Consider the following 23127-nt stretch of genomic DNA (forward strand, 5'->3'; position numbering starts at 1 on the left):
ACTCCTTTGTATTTTCAAAGCAATATCGGCTGTCGTGGGGTTAAACCACTGAGTGCCCGAAATCAATATCACCCAAGTAAGTATTTCACATATTAAATATGAAAACAAAACTACAGGGAATGTACAAGGTGCAGGAGATTTTATTCATAAAAATATATCAATAAATTTTAAAATCAACATTGAAAACAATGAGAGTATAAAATAAAAATAATTGAAATGAATTCAAAGACTGGTTCTTGATGTAAGGCGTATTGGACCCGACACGGTCCATGTTTCGAAAAACACTTCTTCCTCAGGGGTCCAGAATATACAGGAATGTGCAAGAACCGTATGGATCAAATCAGTAAGCAAAAAATCTATAACAAAATTGTGGCGCATAGGCGAAAGAAATCTCTCCTGTGAGTGATGCTGCTTTTTTTTTTTTTTTTTTGTAAATCTTTATTAGTTTTCAATTATTAACAGTGCAATACAGTGAATTTAAACATAAACGAATCAAACAAAAGCACTTTAAATATTTCAACAACAAACATTTTCACCTCCCTCCTCCCCTTAACTAATGAAAATAAAACCACATGTATAATTTCAATAAAATAGATATTACGAATAATAATTATAATGTTTTCCCATCTTCCTCCCTCCCACCCTGGATGTGTAAGGAGGACAGATAAAAAGAAAAGACAGAGCAGAGAAAGGGCGGGACCGCCGGAAGAGGAAGCAGCGCAGACGCAGGGCTCACAGAAGGGCCGGAACCGCCGGCAGAGGAAGCAGCAGGACAACGATAGGAGCTTTTCCATGATGGGGGTGGGTGGGGAGGCTGTGGGGGTGCGAGCGGTCCTTCGGGGTGGGGATGCGAGCGGTCCTGCGGGGTGAATCGGACGTTGGGAGGGAGAACTATGTAAAAAAAAAAGTTGTAAAACGCGCTCACGTGTATAACGCGATGGTTATGCACGGTTTGTAAAATCGTGTATAACGCGCGTGTTATATGCGTGAAAATACGGTACTATATTGTTATATGTAAATTTTAGTGCTTAAGACAGAGCGGGTCTCTTTGAAAGTCCATTAGACCTTTTACTGCTTTTTGTGTGGCTATTTAGTATCTTGTGCAGTATTTTTTGGAATTATTCTTGTAGCCTCTAAGCATTAGCTTCCTAGTCCTAAAAGGATAAAGTTTAAGATTATTTTAATGGCTCAATATCTAGCTGATCCCTTCAGTGGCAGAGAGAAGGAAGGAGGCACCTGGGGCGGTGGCACCCCGCTGCGCCTTCCTGTCTGCCCCCTCCCCACCAACCCCCCTACGCTCTGCTCTCCTCCCCCACTCCTTCCACACCCCCACGCCACACTCGCATCCTCCTTTCTAACCCCCATATCCCTTCAAATCTTCGCCAGAATGAGCAATTTCTCCAGCCTGTTACTCGTGCTGGCTTTCCCCGAAAATAAGACAGTGTCTTATATTAATTTTGGGTCCAAAAAACACATTATGGCTTATTTTTGGGAGATGTCTTATTTTTTTTCCATGTACAACAATCATTTCTCCCTTCCTCTCCACCACCCCAATTCTTCCACTTTCCTTTCTCCCTCCCCCCGACCATGCGCAGCATGTTTCCTTCCTTCTCACCCATCCTCTTGTGCAGCATCTTTCTATCCCTTCCTCCCATCCCCTTGTGCAGCAGAACCCCACCAACCCTTCCATCGTGAGACTGACATACCATAGCTCCAAGGCCTCCAAAACAGCAGTGGTGGCAGTGCTCTGAATGGGCTGCTTCACAGTCTTTCCTGCTGGAGCCTTCCCTCTGCTGCATCGCTGCTGTTTTTGGAGGCCTCGGAGGTACAGTATGTCAGTCTCAAGGTGGGAGGGTCGGTGGGGTTCTGCTGCATGGGGGGATGAGAGGGATAGATAGAAAGATGCTGCACAAAGGGATGGGCTAGAGGGGAGAAGAGATGCTGCTTATGGGGGAAGGGAAAAGCATATGGGGGAGGGGGGAGAAAGTGCTGCTGCTGGCGAATCGGGCAGCACTAGTGTCGGAGACAATCGTGAGGGGCTTCGGGGGTTGATCTTAACTAGGGCTTATTTTTGGGATAGGTCTTATTTTCAGAGAAACATGGTGTCACTCCTGTCCCCATGACCCGGAAGCGATTTAAGAGTAGTTGCTTGCGCTGTTGAAAATTTTAAAGAGGTACGGGAGAGGGAAGGAGGGCACGCGCGTGACTGGGGGAGGGGCGGAGAGGTGCCAGTATCCCCACCTCCACCAAGACGGTACCTGGGGCAGTCAACCCCCTTCCCCCCCTACTATGCTACTGGATCCTTTGCTTTCCAATTCACCACCATATTCTCTTAGATCACGGTATACAAACCTTCTGATTTTACTAACAGTCTCTTGCTCACACCTTGAATCTATTGGCATTAAGATTTTTTTTTTTTTTTTTCAATCTGGCTCCTTTCATATGGAATTGTTCACTTCTGCCTATTCAAATTAAAACTTCATATAAGTTTAGGAAGGCCTTAAAACTTTTTTTTTTTTTTTTAGTATTTTGGGAATAAAAGTGATCTTGAGTATTGACAGCGGCAGCAGGTCTGCCGGACAGACAAGGCATCTTGTCATCTTTCTTGCTCATGAGGTTAGTCAATTTGATATTGTTTCTTGCCCATTTATGCTTTTATTTTTCTGGGTTTTAAAATTTCTTTCTTATTTTAATTATATTGTAAACTACTTTGTTGTGAAAAGCTGTCTAAAAAGTAAACTTAATAAATTATTTTCCTATCTTATTCCAGTGGAAAGAATTTAGAGTGGGTTTTTTTAAAAGCCGCTGCTAAATTTTACTCATAACACTGTTATTCCCCTCAAAGAAGGGATTCATGTGCCCTGCCTTAAAAATAATATACCTTTCTGCCAGGAACAAAAATTATTAGGTGTGAATTTTCAATATGATGCGTGGGAAGATTAACATATCTACCCTGCTATTTTCTCATGGAGGATTATATTCACATCTCCCAAACTGAAATCTGCAAACTTAAACTGGCACCTACACAACTAACAGTTCTTAACAGGTACAGTAGCAAAAATAAAAGGGAAGTGGAAAATCTAGAAAAGTCTGAAAATAATCCTTTTAATTCAAGGGACTAAATTTACTAAATGGAGTGGCTTAAACTGCACTGTGAATTACCGTATATACTCGAATATAAACTGGGATTTTGGGCCCAAAAATGGGGGTCCCGTTTTATATTAAACCCAGCGCCCCCCCTCCCAGAATAATTGCAGCCCACCACCAGGCTCTACACCCTGTCCCCCTCCCTGCCCTCGTACCTCCTCTGCCGATCCCTGGTGGTCCAGAGGCGCAGCGGGCAGGAGCGAGCTCCTGCCCCGCTACTAACCCGATTGGTGGTGGCTGCCGCAAGATCGAGTTTCTTCAGCTGCTGAGCGGCACCGAGCAGAAGCGCGCTTTGTCGCTCCTGCTCGGTGCTGAGCGGCTTCTTGACTGGCTCCCACGAATTTGCGCTCCTGCTCGGTGCCACTCAGCAGCTGAAGAAACCCGATCTCGCAGCAGCTACCACCAACTGGGTTAGCAGTGGAGCAGGAACGGAGAAAGCTCGCTCCTGCCCGCTGCGCCTCTGGACCATAGCAGATATTGTATTATGCATGGTGAACATAGTATGATATATAAAAATATATATGTGTGTGTGTGTGTATACAAATATATTATATATACAAATGTAGATTGTGGATCCAAGATGGCGGATTAGCCATTGGACTGAGCGTTCCGCTTCAGAGTGCTCATCAAAACTTGTTTTTTTTCTCTCAAATACCTGTAAAATGCCGAAGCGGAGAGGGCGCAGTGCCGCTGGAGCCTCGCGGCGTTTGGGCCCGGCCGGTCTCGGTAATATAGACAAGCTCATGCACCGAATGCAGGACATCACGGGAAAGTCGGCACGCCCGTTGGGGACGCGCCGGAGTGAGATGGAGGCGTCCTCCTTGGGCTTACAAACCACCCTGAGCCCCGACGCTGGAGTGCCTCCCCCTCCTCCCCGAATTACCAGCTACCCGCGGGTGGAGGAGCCATTGGAAGTCGATGAGAGACTCTCCCTGGAGGCTAATGGGAGCATAGAGAGGAGCTTGGAGTTGGAATCCCTGTATTTACAGTTTATTCCTTCAGAATCTGGGGACTTGCCAGCACCACAACTTGTTCGGGAGCAGGAGAGCAGCAGCCAAGAGGGAATTCCAGTTGGTGAGAACATTGACTCTTCTTCTAAAAAACTTTCTTTTACATTAAAAAAAAAACCCCAAGAGGTAACCCTTGAAGCTATTTGTGATCGATCTTGTGGCGGATTTAGCTAAAACAATTAATCCTCAGCTCTCTCAGAGCATAAAATTAATACTCAAGAAAATGAAATTAAGAATATTAAAGTTGATCTACAAGACTTGACAAATTCAACATTAAATTCTTCCCAAGAAATGAAAGTTTCCAAACAAATTACAGAAACACTGGTGAGAGATAATATCAAATTTAAGGAGAAAATTGGAATCTTTAGAAAACTTTTCCCGTAATAATAACCTTAGATTGATTAACTTTCCCAGAGTTGCTTCGGCAACTCCGAGAGACATGTTGAAACGTTACACGATGGAGGTGCTAGAAATTACCGCCATTCACCCAAGTCTATTATTTACCTATTAAAAGGGAAGAAAAGCTAAAGCAAGATGATCAACAATCGCTTAATATTTCTACAATTCTGGAACTTTCAGACAGGGAAGCCTCAAAGCCGGCAACCCTTCTTCTTACAGTTGCCTTAGCACCGGATAAGAATTGGTTATTAAGACTTTTTTTTAGAAATACAGTGGTACCTTGGATTACAAGCATAATCCGTTCCAGGAGCATGCTCGTAATCCAAAATGCTCGTTTATCAAAGCGATTTTCCCCATAAGAAATAATGGAAACTCGCTTTGATACGTTCCCACCCCCGATAACCGGAATCTTCCCCCCCCGCTCGCAAAGGCCCCCTCGGCGAGAGGGAGAATTAGAAGTCCTTGAGCATGCGCAGATGCATGCTCAAGGCAGGCAGGCAGAAGCCGGAGGTGTCAGGTCAAAAGCGCGCCGGGACAAAGGCGCGCTTTGTCTATGAACCGAAGCCGGAAGATCTTCTAGGCACACGAGCTGTGCCTGCGTGCTGGTGTCGGTGCTGGTGCTAGATGGGGAGGTGGGTAAATTTAAGTTGTACTGGCGGGGGGGGCTGGTTCGCGCGGTGGGGGGGGGGTGCCGGTTGGAGCGAGGGGGCCTTTGCGAGGCGGGGGGGAAGCAATGCCGGTTATCGGGGGGGGGGGGATTCTCGCAAATCAAGTCAACACTCGATTTGCGAGTCAAAAGTTTGCTGAGTGTTTTGCTCGTCTTGCAAAACACTCGCATACAGGGTTACTCGCAAACCGAGGTTTGACTGTAGACAGAAAGAATTTAAAGGGCATAAAATACAAATGTACCCTGGTCTGTCACAAGATACACAAAAACGTCATCGTTAATTTTTGCTGCTAAAGCCAGGTGTTATTGCTCTTGGGGCAACTTACTTTCTGCGTCACCCATGTAAATGTGTGAAAATTTATCAAATGCAAAAATATAGCCAACTGACAACCTTCTTGTCAGCTGCTCGACTGAAAATAGGAAGAGGAATATGAACTACTCTTAGATTGTTTGATTTCCTGTCTCAGCCAACATAATTGTTAGTTGTTTTTGTTTTTTCTTTTAAATTCTATTTCTTTGTTAAATGCTCGCTGATTTTACATCTTGGATCCAATTGAGGGCTTGAGTTAAAGTTAAGACATATTGGGTTAGTAGATTATAATTTGTATTGTATTTTATTCCTTGTCTAACTTTACCTTTCTGTACAAGTGGACACTTGATATGTTATTGAAAAATGATAAATAAATAAATTAAAATATATATATATATATACAAATGTAGCATGGCAAACATAAGTTTCAAGTTTTATTAAAATTTTGATGGTATCACAATATCGTGAATTCAAAGCAATTTACAATTAAAAACAGGGTCGTAGTTATTAAGTACAATAGACACACGAACATTGCAGATTCATACATAAGGGAAGTGGGAAGAATTACAATAAGCATAGTAAAAAGAACATGAAAGGTAAGAAGAAAAGGAGGGTAAAAATGTTAAAAGTATAATAAAGATTAAAAAAGAAAATTAAAAGTTTTGGGTTTTGTTTTTTTTTTAATTTTTCGGAACCTAAGACAGAGGAAACATGAGTTTCTGCAGTGAACGGGGTCAAAAGAGAATTTGACGATTAGGTCTCAAAGGTGTCCTTTAACAACCAGCATTTTAACAATCCTTTAAATTTACTTACAGTTTTGAGAGGTAACCTGCATGGAACAGCAGCTACAACCCTAGCACTCTGAATGGAGCGGCATTTACAACCATAACCGCCTTACCGGACATACTAGATGGGCCACTTCTGTCTTTATCTGCTGTCATCTACCGTAGTATGTTTCTACGTTAAATCTTCGCCATTTAACTGGTTAAATGCAAATACTCAGCGCTAGATAACCAATTATCTCCGTTGAATATACGTGGTTAGCGACCTGGAACTGACCAGAGGGAGAGCTGATGCCGGCACGAGCAACAGGTCGAAGAAGCTGCTCACGCAAGCAAAAAGGGAATGGGGGGGCAGAGGGGTGCTGGCGTCCCCCCAAAATGGTGCCCGGGATAGTCCACCCCCTCACTATGCCACTGGACAGGATTCCCACAAAATGGAAGACGCTGAAAAATATTTTGTTCTGTTCTGTGCAGGGCTGTGGAGTCGGTAGATAAATGTTCCGACTCCGACTCCTCAGTTTTTTGTACTTCAGACTCCGACTCCGACTCCAGGTACCCGAAATTTCCTCCGACTCCTCGACTCCGACTCCACAGCACTGGTTAATTTTCAGATCATTAAAATGGAATGTCAAGTTGAGAGAAATTAGCATTTTCGACACCACCTTCTTTTTGCTTTTAATCAAGGTTCTAAGGCCGCAGAAGCTGCTCGCAACATTTGTGCTGTGTATATAGTGGGTGCTATAGCTGAAAGAATCGCTCGTGATTGATATGCCAAGTTCAAAAATGGAGTCGGTAGATAAATGTTCCAACTCCGACTCCTCAGTTTTTTGTACTTCTGACTCCGACTCCGACTCCAGGTACCCAAAATTTCCTCCGACTCCGACTCCTTGACTCCGACTCCACAGCCCTGGTTCTGTGATTAATAGAGCCAACTAATGAATGCCAGGTATGGAGTATGTCATTTTTAAAAAATTATTGTTTTTACTGACTTACTGTTACTGCACAGTGTTTATGCTGGGTATGGCTAGATCTAAACATATTAATGAAGATGTATTCCACAGTGGACCTGCAGTAACCGTGATTGTGCACTGGAGCGGAAGCCATAATTCAGACTCAGTTCAACAGGTGCTGATTTGCTTGGGAAATGTTTTAGCCAAGTAAAAACCAGTGTTACATAAGGCAGATGCCAAAATCCAGGCAGGCTGGAATGAGAACACTGACTAGGCACTGATTCATAACTTACTACCCAATTTCACCGGCCCTGCTGAGATGCATTTCCACCCTTGGCTGAGTGGGATGGCTGATGCTTTACGGCAATGTGGACCAATGTACAGTGGTGCGTAAATACGATGTGTTATACACATATCATGGCAATAAAAATCAACAGGAGAACTGGAAAGACTTGCGACCCTTTTCTATCATCATCTAATACATTATATTAGCATGCAAGATAGGAAGAGGGTGAGCGTGTGTTACAAATCAGGACAGTACTAAGAGAAGGAAGTCAGACATTAAAGGACTCCCTCGGTCAGTGGCTTAGCGAGGGTGAGAGGTAACCGGGGTGACGGCGTCCCTCTCCTCCCGCTTGTCCCTGCTGCTAGTGCTCCTCCCTTCCCTTCCCCTCTAGTTGAAATTGCTCCTCGTGGCTCCATCAGCTCTTCCACTGATGTCAGTGGGAGAGCCAACGGGGGTCGCAAGAAGCGCGTGGTTGACTGCCGTGAGCAACAACGACTAGATGTATGGGGGGGGGAGGGAAGGGGGTCCGCGTGTGATGACTGTCTTCTTTGTGACTCTGTACGGGGCGTAACAATGAAGCGCTTTTATTAAGAAGACTCAACACGGTCACGTTTCAGCGATGATGCCTGCGTCAGGAGTCGATCAACCTGTTATTCCTTCTTTACCTCCCTCTCCCAGGTCGGTGCTGGTATAAGCTGCAGAGCACCAGAAGCATCGCAATTGGCCAGCCTGGGATTGTCCCACTCACTAAACCTTCCTGTTTTGGAGGGGGCAGAAGCCAATAGGCCTTAAGTACGCAAAGATGCTCAAAGCCCTGGACTAGTTGGCTGTGATGCTTCTGGTGTTATACTTCAGGTGTTACTCTGGTGCCGACCTAGGAGAGGTAGGTAAGGAAAAAAATACCTTGGGGTGGAGAAGGGAGGAGGAAAGATATGCCAGAGTTGGGAAGGAGGGGAGTTCGAGTATAAACCAAAACGCCATATTTGAGACAATTCTTTACTTGAATATATACGATAAGTGTAAATGAAAAGAATCTGGGTATTCTCCAAGTAAGATCTTTAACTCTCCATTAACTCAAGTCCAAACTTAGATTCTGAGCCCTCAGGGGACAGGGGGATGCCGTAACTCAGGGGTGTCAAAGTCCCTCCTCGAAGGCCGCAATCCAGTCAGGTTTTCAGGATTTCCCCAATGAATATACATGAGATCTATTTGCATGCACTGCTTTCATTGTATGCTAATAGATCTCATGCATATTCATTGGGGAAATCCTGAAAACCCGAATGGATTGCGGCCCTCGAGGAGGGACTTTGACACCCCTGCCGTAACTGAATAATGCCAGCGCTTGGATACCTGTCGGCTCCTCCCCAAAGTCGACCCTATACCGCCCTTTACTTGCCAATGTTGTTTTTTTTATTGGGCAATCAGAGCTGATAGTCAACGGCAGGCTCTCCTGTTCGCTTAAATCACTTTTGAGCGTCAGCTTGGCTTCTGCGGTCCTCTCCCCCTGCTTGCATGACTATCTAAAAATTCTAACCCTTCAGAAAGCGAAACAATGGGAAATGAACAAGTTGCATTAGAACCACATGGCTGATATACAGTATTAGATAAAAAGCCAACACAATATGAATACAACAAATCCCCAGGGTGCTACAAAACCTGATTTATCAAGGCCGAGACCTCAAATTAGTGTCTGCAGGGAATAATTATTGATCATTGCTGTCTCACTGTGTCTGGAGCTCAGTGCATGCCTAGCCTTCTCGCAGTTGCTCTGTGTCAGCTTCCAGGATATATAGGTAATGAAGACAATGAAATTAGCAGCAAATAGTGTTATGGGCTGGAAGTGATACCCTCTCTCTGAAACCTCTTTCCGTTGAAACTAGGTAAGTTTAAAAGAGACACATTCTGAGTTCAAATTTGACTTCAATAGCAAATTAGCCAGTCCTAGTATTGTCCTGTCCAATACCAAGTGGACAGACAAAAGTGTTATACACCTACAGAGGTGTATTAAGCATTTTTTTTCACCTATATACAGTACAAAGGAGATAATTTTACAAAGAGGTGGAAGTCTTGGGAGTAATGTCAGATAATTCTTTTTCAGGGAGAGGGTGGAAAATGCCTGAAATGTCCTCTCAAGGGAGGTGGTGGAAGTCCAAAAAGGCATGGGATGGGCACAGAGGATCTCTAATCAGAAAATGGATGGTATAAAAAAAAAAAAAACTTAAATGGCTGCACGCGTGCTGATGTGTTGAGCGGCACTTAGTGATTTCAGCTGTGAAGAACTAAGACTGGCGCCAGGCAGACTTGTATGGTCTGTGTCCTGTATATGGAAATCCAGTTTAAGATGGGCAGGACGGGGCTTCAACAGCGATTTCAGTAGCTGGAAATGGAGAGACAAAACGTTTTTGGGTTTTGTTTTGTTTTGTTTTTTAGATCTATCAGCGATAGAGAGAAGTACAAAAGTGGCATTGTGAGACTCAAAAGTGTAGGGGAGAAATAGGGTAGAAGCTGATAAAGAAAAGGCTGAATTGCTTAACAAATATTTCCGTTCTGTGTTCACAGCTGAAGTGAAGGGAGCGGGACTGCAGAAGACAAACACAAATAGGGATGGAGTAGTGGTAGACAGTGAAGGATTGTGTTGGCGAGGAGCTAGCTAAATTAAAGATAGACAAAGCGATGGGGTCAGATGGTGCACATCCGAGGCACTTAGGGAAATTCTAGTGGCTCCGCTGACTGACCTTTTCATAGAAACATAGAAATAGACGGCAGATAAGGGCTACGGCCCATCCAGTCTGCCCACCCCAATGACCCTCAATGCTTCTATAGAGTCGGGAGTGGCCGGAGGGCTGGAGAAGGGCGGATGTGGTCCCCTCTACACAAAAGTGGAAGTAAGGAAGAAGTAGGGCATTACAGGCCAGTAGGTCTGACTTCTGTGAAAAAGAAATCACGTCGGCAGGGGGCATCCGCGCATGCCTTTCTGCCCAACAAACAGGCAGTAGGGGATGGGGGCGGAGCTGGGGCATAACTGGGCGGGGACAGGTCAGGATTAATTCATCGAGGGCCCCTAGGCACACAAGTAACACCTCCATTTATTTACTTACTTCTTTGTTTCCACTTTTAATGGAAACACTTTTAAAACAGAGAGTGGTGAAGTTTCTGGAATCCGATGGATTACAGGACCGAAGGCAACATGGATTCACTATGGCTAGGTCTTGTCAGACAAATCTGATTAATTTCTTTGACTGGATGACCACAGAATTGGATACAGGGAGTGCGTTAGATGTGGTGAGCAGTATACCGCCGCAAATTCGCAGCTTGCGATTCATGGACTCGGTCATTCGCGGTATTTTCCGACCGCCTCTTTCGGTCAGAAAATACCGCGAATGACTGACCGATGGAAAAGCTCTCTACGCTCAGCCAGCCTTTCCTTCCCCAACCCGCAGTCTTCCCTGGCCGCACGCCTCCTGTAACACGTAGAGCAGAAAAATCACCACCACCAATCTCTGGAAGATACCGCCGACTAAGGCAACCAGGGCACCTTTTTGGGGGCTGGTCACGGGGAAACTTCAAGGGTCGGCACTCGGCACCATGCTCAAGACCAAACTGTGGTGTCTTCTGTGGCCTGATGAGGCGCACGAGACCGGAAGTAGAAGGCAACTTTTATGTTTTTTAAATTGGGAACGAAGCAAGAGAGGAGGAGGAGTGCTGATTACAGTACTCTTCCGATATTTGCGTTTTTTTCAACATTCGCCAATTTCGGGGGAGTACTGTATTTAGATTTTAGCAAAGCCTTCGACAGTGTTCTACACAGACGTCTAATAAATAAACTGAATGCCCTCGGGTGAGCTGGGTCAGAAACTGGTTGAGTGGAAGACGGCAGAGGGTAGTGGTTAATGAAGACCGCTCTGAGGAAAGGGATGGCACCAGTGGTGTGCCTCAAGGTTCTATTCTTGGGTCTGTTCTTTAACATTTTTTTAAGCGATATTGCTGAAGGGCTGTCAGGTGAGATTTGCCTCTTTGTGGATGATACTAAAATCTGCAATAGAACAGACATCCCGGATGGTGTGAATGACACGAAGAAAGACCTAGCGAAGCTTGAAGAATAGTCTGAACTTTGGCAGCTAAAATTTAAAGCTAAGAAATGCAAGGTCATGCATTTGGGCTACAAGAACCTGAAGGAACGGTACAGTTTAGGGGGTGAAGAACTTATGTGCACGACAGAAGAGCGGGACTTTGATGTAATTGTATTGTATGTGATGATCTTAAGGTGGCCAAACAAGTTGAAAAGGTGACTATCAAAGCTAGAAAGATGCTATAGTGCATAGGATGAGATATGGCCACCAGGAAAAAGGGCTTCCGGGGGTGTGCCTCAGCAGAAGGGCCTGGGCTTCTTCCTGCCAGTATTCCCGGGGTGGGGTGGGGGGGAGGAACGGGGGATCGTGGTGCCGTCTTCGGCAGTAGGGTCTGGGCTCCCTCCTGCCAGTATTCGAGGGGGTGTTGTGTGGGTCGAGGGTGCGCCTTGGCAGGAGAGATTGGGCAGCTCTCCTGCCGGTATTTGTGGCAGGTTTTTTTTTTTTTGGGGGGGGGATCGCCATCACGGCAGGGGGTGGGAGGTTGCCGGGGATGCTGAGCTGATCGCAGCAGCCACGATCAGCTCAGCGGTCCCTATTCAGAACTTATACCTGTTTTGACTTGGTCTAAGTCAAAACATATAAGTTCCAACCGGGCAACCTCGTTAAACTTTTGGTTATACTTGCTGTACGACTAAGTCTAGGTCAGCCCACCTCCTACCCTTTCCCCTCCTTCAAAAACGCCTCTTTTCACTCTAGGCATTCATAGGCAAGGGAAAGGCCTAAGCTGGTTTTAGATACGTCTAAAACCAGCTTTGATTATCGGCACCTGGATGATCTGTCTTTTTGATCGTCCAAGTACCGATTCAGGCCACTTTTTGGACTTTTTTTTTTTTAATTATTATTATTATTATGAGTCCCTTAGCTTATAACAATAATGCTCTATGACCTCACAATTCAGGAGTGAATGCTGAAGATGGGCAGACTAAATGGGCCCTTTGGCCTTTATCTGCTATCATGTTTCTAGGGAAGGTGAGAACGGTTTGACCCGGATTCACTAACCGGTACTGATTTTTTTAGGGGCCGGTAGGTGCCCAAAATCAGTAAAAAAAAACAAACCACCATTTAAACAATGTTTTTAACTGAGTTTCAAGGTATCTACTAGTGCCTAAAAGATTGGCACCGGAATTGTGCTTCCATAGGTGCTTTAGGTCACGTAACGCCACTGTGAGCGTGGCTAAAGCTAGAAGTGGTGCTAGGTCTAGTCATCTGTGGTAGTGATTCACAACATAGGTAGGTGCCGGAAATGTAATTCTGGAAAAACCTGGCCTACATTTCTGGCACCTGCCTTTGCCAGAGGCGCGATTCTATACCAAATAGTGGCTGCTTTTAAGGCTGCCACTGATTACAGAATCCAGCCCTTTATGTTTATTGGCATTTGATATACTACCCTGAACTCAGGGCGGTGTACAATTTTTTCTATCAGGTATTCTAAGTATTTTCTTATCTGTCCCGGCAGGCTCACAATCTAACTTTGGTATCTGGGGCAGCAGAGGGTTAAGTGACTTGCCCAGGGTCACAAGGAGCAGCGAGGGATTTGAACCCACCACCTCAGGGTGCTAAGGCTGTAGCTCTGACCACTGTGCCACACACTCCCAAGCGATTTTACATGTCAATTTTTTAAAAAAAGACACTAACGAATGCTCTAACTATATTATTTGTCGGACAGAAAAATGGGATATAATAATGGTGTGACATTCCCAACAGCAAATTATCATTGGTAATAATTTCTGTTGCAAAAGAGAGGGGGGTGCTCACCTGACATCTGGGAAGTCGGTATGCTTTTCCTAGTCAGCAGTGTCAAAAGCTTCAGGAACCCCCAAGCTCCCCTAGGCAAAGGGAGGGATATATCAAATTGATCAAAGAGACTTCCCAGTGTGTTATGCAACCTAATCCTCAGGCAGAAGGTGCCCAAAAGAGGGGCTGTTAGGACATGAACACTCATCAGTGGCTCATAGAGCAGGCCTTGTAGGCCTGACCGGGGGGAAGGGAGGGCAGGGGGAGTATAAGATATTTTTTAAAAGACACGTTTTATATACATGAGTTCTCTGAGCCTCAGGGCAGGAAAACAAGAACATTTTATTCATGCTTTATACTATAGCCATATGTTTTTTGCAATTTGAATTTTTTCAAAGGCTAGAAATTAAGGGCTCCTTTTACAAAGCCGCGCTAGGGCCTTAACGCGCGGAACAGCGTGCGCTAAATTGCTGCGCGTGGCAGGCCGGTGCGTGCGCTAAAACGCTTAGCGCACCTTCGTAAAAGGAGCCCTAAAAGAGAGAGAAAAAGTCTGTCATTAACGGATAGAAATCTGGAAAAAGCATTTTCCTACCACTAAATTTGTTTGTGTTTTCCTAGGATTGATTTCAGCTTACTGTATATGATGGCCTGGGAATTAAAAACATCCTAATTAAGGCTGAACTTCTAAATCACATCTAAGCTAGGGTTACCAGTCGTCTGGATTTCCCCAGACATGTTCTGTTTTTGAAGACATGTCCGGGGGGTCTGAACAGCTTTTCAAAACCTGGCACTTTGTCTGGGTTTTGAAAAGAAATCGCGTTGGGAGGGAGCATCCGCGCATGCCTTTCTGCTCAACAAACAGGCAGTGGGGGTGGGGATAGGGGTGGAGCTGGGGTGGAACTGGGGCATACCTGGGCCGGGATGGGTGGAACTGAGCAGGCCTGGGGGGGATCTAGTGGTCCGGATTTTACCAACGTAAAATCTAGTAATCCTAATCTAAGCTCCACTTATAATGTTACAACAAACTCCAAAAACAGAATTGCCAAAGAACCTTACAAAGAGACCCACAAAAAGGCAAAAAGGTCAAAGGTTCCCAAGAGTGGTAGTGAAACAGTGTCCCCAGCAAAGGTTAAATCAATAACCAACACAATAATGTGAATAAGGTAAATAACTATCAGAATTTTACAAGACTTAGGTACCCTCAGTGTGAAGGGACAGCGACGGGAGCATAGCTCCAACGCTTCACGCATCAAGGTGGCGCCGAGAAGGCGTACATCTACACACCATCATAGGGTACCAGAGTGTGTGTTTTTAAATCAAAATGACACTATCACCTAAGTCTTGTAAAATTCTGATAGTTATTTACCTTATTCACATTATTGTGTTGGTTATTGATTTAACCTTTGCTGGGGACACTGTTTCACTACCACTCTTGGGAACCTTTGACCTTTTTGCCTTTTTGTGGGCCACTTATAATGTGCCATACGCATTTGTTTAATTCTGATTCTGAGGTCACATGCAGCAGAGATGTGACAACATGGCTATAATTTCTTTTATAGGTAGCTAGGGTTATCAGATGTCCGGGAAGGTTCATAGACAACGGCGTGAAAGACAAAAGTGCGCGCCGACAATTGAGCGCAGCGCGCGCCACTGCGCCACACAAAATTACAGTTTTTAGGGGCTCCGACGGGGGGTTTTGTTGGGGAACCCCCCCAGTTTACTTAATAGACATCGCGCTGGTAATGTCCAAATCTCCTATAATTTGTATTCCGCCTTGAACAATATATAATGTATAATGTATTCGAAATTAATTTTCCTATGAACTGTTTTCCTACCTTCTTCTACTCTATGTTTATAACCTAACTAATTTATTTTTCTCAAGTACTTTAGCAAGAATGTGAGCCTTTGGGACAGTCAGGGAACTCTAAGTACTCTCTCTTCATCTTAATTAATCTTACTTATTGCATTTCTTCTGTTTCTACTGTAAACCGCTTAGAACTTCACGGTACAGCGGTATATAAGAAATAAAATTATTATTATTATTATTATGAGGGGGTTGTAACCCTCCACATTTTACTGTAAACTGAACTTTTTCCCTAAAAACAGGGAAAAAGTGAAGTTTTCAGTAAAATGTGGGGGGTTACAACCCCCCACACCCCCCCACAACGCCCCCACAACGCGGCGCAATGTCTCCCCCACGCCTCCCCCGTCGGAGCCTTAAAAACAGTAATTTAGAGCGGTGCGGCGGCGCGCGCTGCGCTCAATTGTCTGGGCGCACCTTTGTCCCGGCGCGCTTTTGACCTGACACCGTCTGGGAAAACCTGAACATGCCCTCTTTTCAGAGGACGGTCGAGGAGGCTGGACGGATTTCCAAACCCTGGCAGTTTGGGTTTTGAAAGGCTCCGAGCGTGGGGCCACGTTTGGAGGGCCTTCGGGCATGCATGGATGTGATGTGAAGACATCACACACATGTGAAAATTTTGATTTATTTTATTTTTTCAATTTTCTATACCGTTCTCCCCAGGGAGCTCAGAACGGTTTACATGAATTTATTCAGATACTCAACCTTCCTTCCTTGATAAGCTCCTCATTCCACTGCGCCCTACACGGACGCTTAGATCAGCAGACCAGAATTTACTCTCCATTCCTTCAATAAAGGACTTTTTCTATACAAGGAAATCAAATTTCTCTGTAGTAGCCCCAACTCAATGGAACGCCCTACCATCTCATCTCCGTCATAAAAAACTAATCAATAAATTTAAGATTAACTTAAAAACTTTCCTATTTCAAGATGCTTTCAACTGCCCTTGAATTACCTCTTTCTCATTCAACCAACCGCTTTTAAGAAGCGATCCCATCCTCATGTTTTACTCCTCTCCCTCCGTTTCCTTTCAACTCTTTTTTTTTCCCCCACTCTCTTCTTTAATAATGTAACTTTACCCCTCTCCCTCCTCCTTATCCTCACTTTCACGTTTGTGCTGTCTATGTCCTTAATGTACATCCCCTTTTCTTCCTCACAAAATTTTACTTTTATAAGCTTAACCTTTTATCTCAATTTTAAAATTTTATTGTAAACCAGCTAGATACCCGTTGATGGTCGGTATATTAAAAATTAATAAAACTTGAAAACTTTTTCCCTGTCTGTCCCAGTGGGCTCATAATATATCTAATGCACCAGGGGCAATGTGGGGATTAAGTGACTTGCCCAGAGTCATGAAAAGCAGCATGGGTTTGAACTCACCCCCTCAGGATGCTGAGACTGTAGCTTTAACCACTGCATCACTCTAGAAATCATAATGCAGTGAAAGTGAGCCATGTATAGGACAATCAAGCCATTGTGACATCACTGATGAGGTTGGCTCTTAGGCATTGGTGGAATGAGGCATTATGATGTCACAATACCAGCTCTGGTTATCAGAGGCTGAAACTTTGCACACTTATTTATTCAATTTTCTGTACTGTTCTCCCAGGGGAGCTCAGAACAGTTTATATAAATTTATTCAGGTACTCAAGCGTTTTTCCCTGTCTGGGGCTCACAGTCTATCTAATGTACCTGGGGCAATGAGTGGATTAAGTGACTTGCCCAGGGTCATAAGGAGCAGCGTAGATTTGAACCCACAACCTCAGGGTGCTGAGACTGTAGCTTTAACCACTGCATCACACTCTCCCCTGCATGCAACATCAGCGTGGATTTGAACCCACAACCTCAGGGTGCTGAGACTGTAGCTTTAACCACTGCATCACACTCTCCCCTGCATGCAACATCAGCGTGGATTTGAACCCACAACCTCAGGGTGCTGAGACTGTAGCTTTAACCACTGCATCACACTCTCCCCTGCATGCAACATCAGCGTGGATTTGAACCCACAACCTCAGGGTGCTGAGACTGTAGCTTTAACCACTGCATCACACTCTCCCCTGCATGCAACATCAGCGTGGATTTGAACCCACAACCTCAGGGTGCTGAGACTGTAGCTTTAACCACTGCATCACACTCTCCCCTGCATGCAACATCAGCGTGGATTTGAACCCACAACCTCAGGGTGCTGAGACTGTAGCTTTAACCACTGCATCACACTCTCCCCTGCATGCAACATCAGCGTGGATTTGAACCCACAACCTCAGGGTGCTGAGACTGTAGCTTTAACCACTGCATCACACTCTCCCCTGCATGCAACATCAGCGTGGATTTGAACCCACAACCTCAGGGTGCTGAGACTGTAGCTTTAACCACTGCGTCACACTCTCCCCTGCATGCAACATCATCGTGTCGCATTCGTGAATGCTCGGAGGCCCTTCAGATATGGCCCTGAGCGTGGAGAAGAAGAGGCAAGGATTGTGTGCGGGCGGGGCTGGGGCAGATCGGGGCGTGACTGGGGGGGGGGTACAACGCGGGGGCAGGGCCATATGTTATCTTTTTTTTTATAGTGGAAATCTGGTAATCCTATAGGTAGCATTGCTTAAACTTTTCATTTTTTAAAACCATACAGGTATCATCTTTATTTAGAAGAAAAAGTGATTCAGAAGCCTAAACATATTTTATGACTGTATCACGCAGGCTGCCTCTTTCTTACACTTTGCAGTCGGTTTATAGGATACAAAATCGTATTTTAATATTAACAGGGAATTGATTCTATTGTAACTGAATTAAGCAATTTCACTTTTCTTTAAAATGATGTTCAATCAGTGGCGCAGTGAGGGTGAGAAGCGTCCGGGCCAGTGGTGCCCCTCCCCTGACCTCTTCTAATCTAATCTAATCTTCCATTTGTGTATCGCGCAGGCTCAAGGCGACATCAAGAGAGGAAAGGGTTAGGAGAAGAGGGGGAGAGGAGAGGAGGAGAGGGAGGGGGAAGGCAGGAGGGGAAGGCAGGAGAGGGGAGAGAAAGGAGAGAGGTGAGAGAGAGGAGGTTATATGTCGAAAAGATTGGTTTTCAGTTTCGTCCAGAACATGATGTGGCTAGATTCTGTTCTGGTCGCATCTCCGTCCCCCCACCCCCATCTGCTCCCGCCGCCTCCTGCCGCGCGCACGCGCCCTCCCCTTCCCCCGCGCCTTGTTAACGTTTGTGGCATGAGCAGCAACCCGAACCTGCTGCTAGCGCCAGCGTTGGCTCTTCCTCTGACATCATTTTCTAGGCATGGGCATCCCTCCTGCCGCGGACAGTGTGTGTGGGTGAGGGGGTTGGGTTCGGGGGTGGAGGTGGGAGGGAGTGGGCATCCCTCCTGCCGGCCGACTTGCAGTGGGGTTCCCTGCCGTGGCCGCTCAGCTGATCGTGACAGGGAGAAATCCTTGCCACGATCAGTTTAGCGGCCGCATCTATTTGAAATGTAGGCCAGCAACAAGGGGAGGTGCTTAAAGACTGTTTTAAATGAAAGAATATACAAATCGTAATTCAGCTGTCAATGAGGTACCTTCCTCTAATGCAATATGAGCCCCAGAAAGTGCCTTGCAAGGTGGTGTATGACATACAGGAATGGTGGAATCAAGCATATGATTTGCCAATACAGCATACCTCAGGCAATATCTTCATGGCTGCTTTTTTTTTTTTTTTTTAAATCTTTCACAACAATAATGCATTATTAATTAACCACTGGGGCTTCCCCGTAGAGCATTTTAAATTACACTTAAGTTTCTTTATGGTATATTATGAATTGTAAAAATGCTTTCCCATGTTCAGAGTAATAAACAAGCCCAGTTAGGGAGCCTGAGACGTTACACAGAGTTAAAGAGCTGTCGGAGAATTCTACCGTCTCCTCATTGCTCTGTTTGTGACATCAAAAAAATCTTTGCAGCTAGTCTAATTCACATAGCCAGAGGAAATAATCTGCATTTAGCTATGGACAATTAGATCTCAGTTACATCACTCATGTCTGAAATGGCAGCAATGCTAGGTTAATCTGGTTCACTACAAATACTGAGCCCAATTTTTAAAAATAGGGAAGCAGTTGACACGGATGCTGACTACATAGATTTTTTTTGTGTGCGTTTTTTTAAAAAATTGCCCCAGTGTGGATTTTTACTCATAGCATTTACACGTGAAGGGCAATTCTGCAACTGGGTCCGTGTTTTTACCACTCCCCATTTACCATTCCTTTTTTACTAATTTTAGGCGAGAGCGCCTTTGCGAAGGGCCTTAAGAAGGGCAGGCCGGGTCACTATATTCAAGGACTACTAGAAAGGAAGACAGCAAGGTAAGGAAGTATACACATACACACACACACACAAGCAAAAGGGAAGCAAACACTGAAAAGAAGGAAGGAGTAGGCCCAGGAAGGACCACACATCAAAGGAACGAAAGGCAAGGAAGGCACTGAAGAACAGTAGCAAGGGCAGAAGACAGGGTAGAAGCAGGCCAAGAAGGTAGCGCACACACATACACAGAGACAGCAGTAACAAGCTCAGCAGGACAAGAAAAGGCGGACTCAAGAGAGAACACAAGCTAAAGGAGAAGGCAGCCACAGAGGGTAAACAAGGGACAAATAGCAAAAGCGCATAAGTAAAAGGAAGCGAAAGACGAAGAAGGTAAGGAAGAGGCAGGCACAGGAGAGAATACACTAACAAAGAGCAACAGGACGCCTAGAGAGCGGACAAATATGGAAGCGGAAGGAACCCGAAGGATGAGCTTCCCAGTGTACTGCACGGACTGCCACATGTATGACTACCTCCCCTCCGGGCAGCAGTCATATGTGTGCGGACGATGTCAGGAAATGGAGAGCTTGAAGAGCGAAGTCAGTCGACTGAAGCTCAGGATCCAGGAGCTGGAGGGACTCTACATTTCCGAAGCCCCCTTCCAGACAGCCGAAGACCCCATGCGAGAGAGGTACATCGAGGAACAGGTCAGGGAGCTCGAGAGGTTCATCGAGGATGCCTACAGGAGAGTGGAAGAACAGGAGCACGGAAATGAGGAAGACACACAGAGCAGAGGACAAGAAACATCTGACACCAAGGTAGAGGATACCCATGGAGGAACCTTGCTGGAAGAAACAAAGAACATCAAGGACACAGACCTGAGACTGACACGGAGAGTGGAAGAACAGGAGCACGGAAATGAGGAAGACACACAGAGCAGAGGACAAGAAACATCTGACACCAAGGTAGAGGATACCCACGGAGGAACCTTGCTGGAAGAAATGAAGAACACCAAGGACACAGACCTGCGACCGACACGGAGGCTGAAAGAAGGGAAATCTGCAATCCTGGTGGGAGACTCAATCCTGAGGCACGTTGACAGTCACATAGCAGGAGGGAGAGAGGATCGGCTAGTGACCTGTCTCCCAGGAGCGAGAACAAAGGACATCGTTGACAAGATTGAGAGAATCCTGGAAGGAGCAGAGACGGAAGAGACAGCAGTGATAGTCCACGTCGGGACGAACGATGTCACCAGGAGGGACTACAGCAAGAATGCACTGACTGAACAATTCAAGATCTTAGGAAGGAAACTGAAGATGAGGACCCAGAGGATAGCCTTCTCAGAGATCCTGCCAGTACCGAGGGCAGAAACGAAGAGGCAGACGGAGCTACAATCAATTAACGCATGGATGAGAAGATGGTGTGAGGAAGAAGGATTTCTCTTCGTGAGGAACTGGACAACGTTCTGGGGAAAGAACAAGCTTTTCAAGAAGGATGGTCTACACCTGAGCAAGGCTGGAACTAGACAACTAGCAAATAACGTCAGAAGAGCGATAGAGCAAGCTTTAAACTAAGTAAAAGGGGAAAGCCGACAGTCGACCTGGTATCGACGGTTCGGGAAACAGTATCCAGTGAGGGTACTGAGGGGAAAGATTACGGGGAAGACACAAGTAGAAAGCAACAGACTATGAACAAACAAGGGAGTCAGATGAAGCAAGAGGGGGAAAGGATGAGCATGCTGAAAGGGGAAGTCAAAATGGGACTGGATGATGAGAATGAACAAGAGGAGGACAATAGGAACACGCCACAAGGGGAAGGCAATAGAAATCTACCACAAAGAGAGGACAAAAGAGACAATACTCAGGAGTTGGCAGGTCAGGAAGGGGACAAAATGAAGAATGGAATGCAAGGGAAAATAGAAAGGAAGGGAAAAAGCCGGGAGTTGAACTGCATGTATACTAATGCAAGGAGCCTAAGGAACAAAATGGGGGAACTAGAAGTCATGGCCAATAATGAGAGACTAGACATCATAGGGATCACGGAAACATGGTGGAACGAAGAAAACAAATGGGACATAGTACTGCCAGGATACAAACTCTACCGAAAAGACAGGACTTACCAGAAAGGGGGAGGAATAGCACTATACATAAGGGATACCATTCACTCAACCACTGTGGACACAGCAGTGACAAATGCCCAACTGGAGTCATTGTGGATCAAAGTACCAGGAAGCAACGGATCCGAGATAAAGATGGGACTGTTCTACCGCCCACCAGGGCAAACTGAAGCTGAGGATACAGAAATGGTAGCCGAGCTGAGAAAGGAATGCAAGAACCCAAACACCATAGTTATGGGAGATTTCAACTATCCTGGTATAGACTGGTGTCTTGGAAATTCAAAATGTGCAAGGGAAACGGAGTTCCTGGAAGCAGTCCATGACTGCTTCATGGAACAACTTGTCGAGACACCAACGAGAGGATCAGCGATTCTGGATCTGATCCTCAATGGGCTGAAAGGACCAGCAAAGGATGTGGAGGTCATGGGACCACTAGGAACCAGTGATCACAACATGATACAGTTCAAAGTGCAAGTAGGACTACCTATGGGAAAGAGAACCAAGGCAACAACATTTAACTTCAAGAAAGGGAACTATGATGCCATGAGACAAATGGTGAGAAAGAAGCTCAGAAACAGCTCCAAGGAAACTCGGACTGTGGAGCAAGCCTGGTCCCTCTTCAAGGACACAGTAAACAAGGCGCAAAACCTATATATACCAAGATTTAGGAAAGGTTCCAAGAAGAATCAGATGAGGGACCCTGCATGGATAACCAGTGAAGTAAAGAAAGTGATAGGAGACAAGAAAAAATCATTTCGGAAGTGGAAAAAAGATAAAACTGAAGGAAACTGGAGAGAGCACAGGAAGCATCAAAAAGAATGTCACCGAGTAGTCAGGAAAGCCAAGAAAGAGTATGAGGAGAGACTGGCCAAGGAAGCAAGAAATTTCAAACCATTTTTCCGATATGTGAAAGGGAAACAACCAGCGAGGGAGGAGGTGGGGCCCCTGGATGAGGGTGACCGGAAGGGAGTGGTGAAAGAGGAAAGAGAAGTGGCTGGTAGGCTAAACAAGTTCTTCTCGTCGGTCTTTACAATAGAGGACACAACCAGTGTGCCAGAACCGGAAAAAATCTTCAGGGGAGATCAAGAGGGGAAATTATCATGCATGGAGGTAAGCCTCGAAGACGTTCTCAGACAGATAGATAGATTAAGAACGGACAAAGCTCCGGGCCCAGATGGGATCCACCCGAGAATACTGAAAGAGCTCAGAGATGAAACAGCAGAGCTACTGCAGCATATTTGCAACCTGTCCTTGAGAACAGGGGTAATCCCGGAGGACTGGAAGATAGCGAATGTTACACCGATCTTCAAAAAAGGATCGAGAGGCGACCCGGGAAACTACAGACCGGTGAGCTTAACCTCTGTTCCGGGGAAGATGGCCGAATCACTGATCAGGGAAGGTATCAATGAGCATATAGAAAAAAATAATCTGATGAGATCGAGCCAGCATGGTTTCTGTAAAGGCCGATC

The 23127-nt window shown here is 45.5% G+C and overlaps 1 protein-coding gene across 3 annotated transcripts in view; it reads right to left on the reverse strand.

Annotated features, from left to right (window-relative positions):
- XYLT1 (xylosyltransferase 1) overlaps window positions 1-23127 on the reverse strand; it is a 400948-nt gene that overhangs the window by 135694 nt on the left and 242127 nt on the right. The window lies entirely within an intron of this gene.

The sequence above is a fragment of the Geotrypetes seraphini genome, chromosome 11 (genome assembly GCF_902459505.1).
Source record: "Geotrypetes seraphini chromosome 11, aGeoSer1.1, whole genome shotgun sequence".
Taxonomy (NCBI): Eukaryota; Metazoa; Chordata; class Amphibia; order Gymnophiona; family Dermophiidae; genus Geotrypetes; species Geotrypetes seraphini.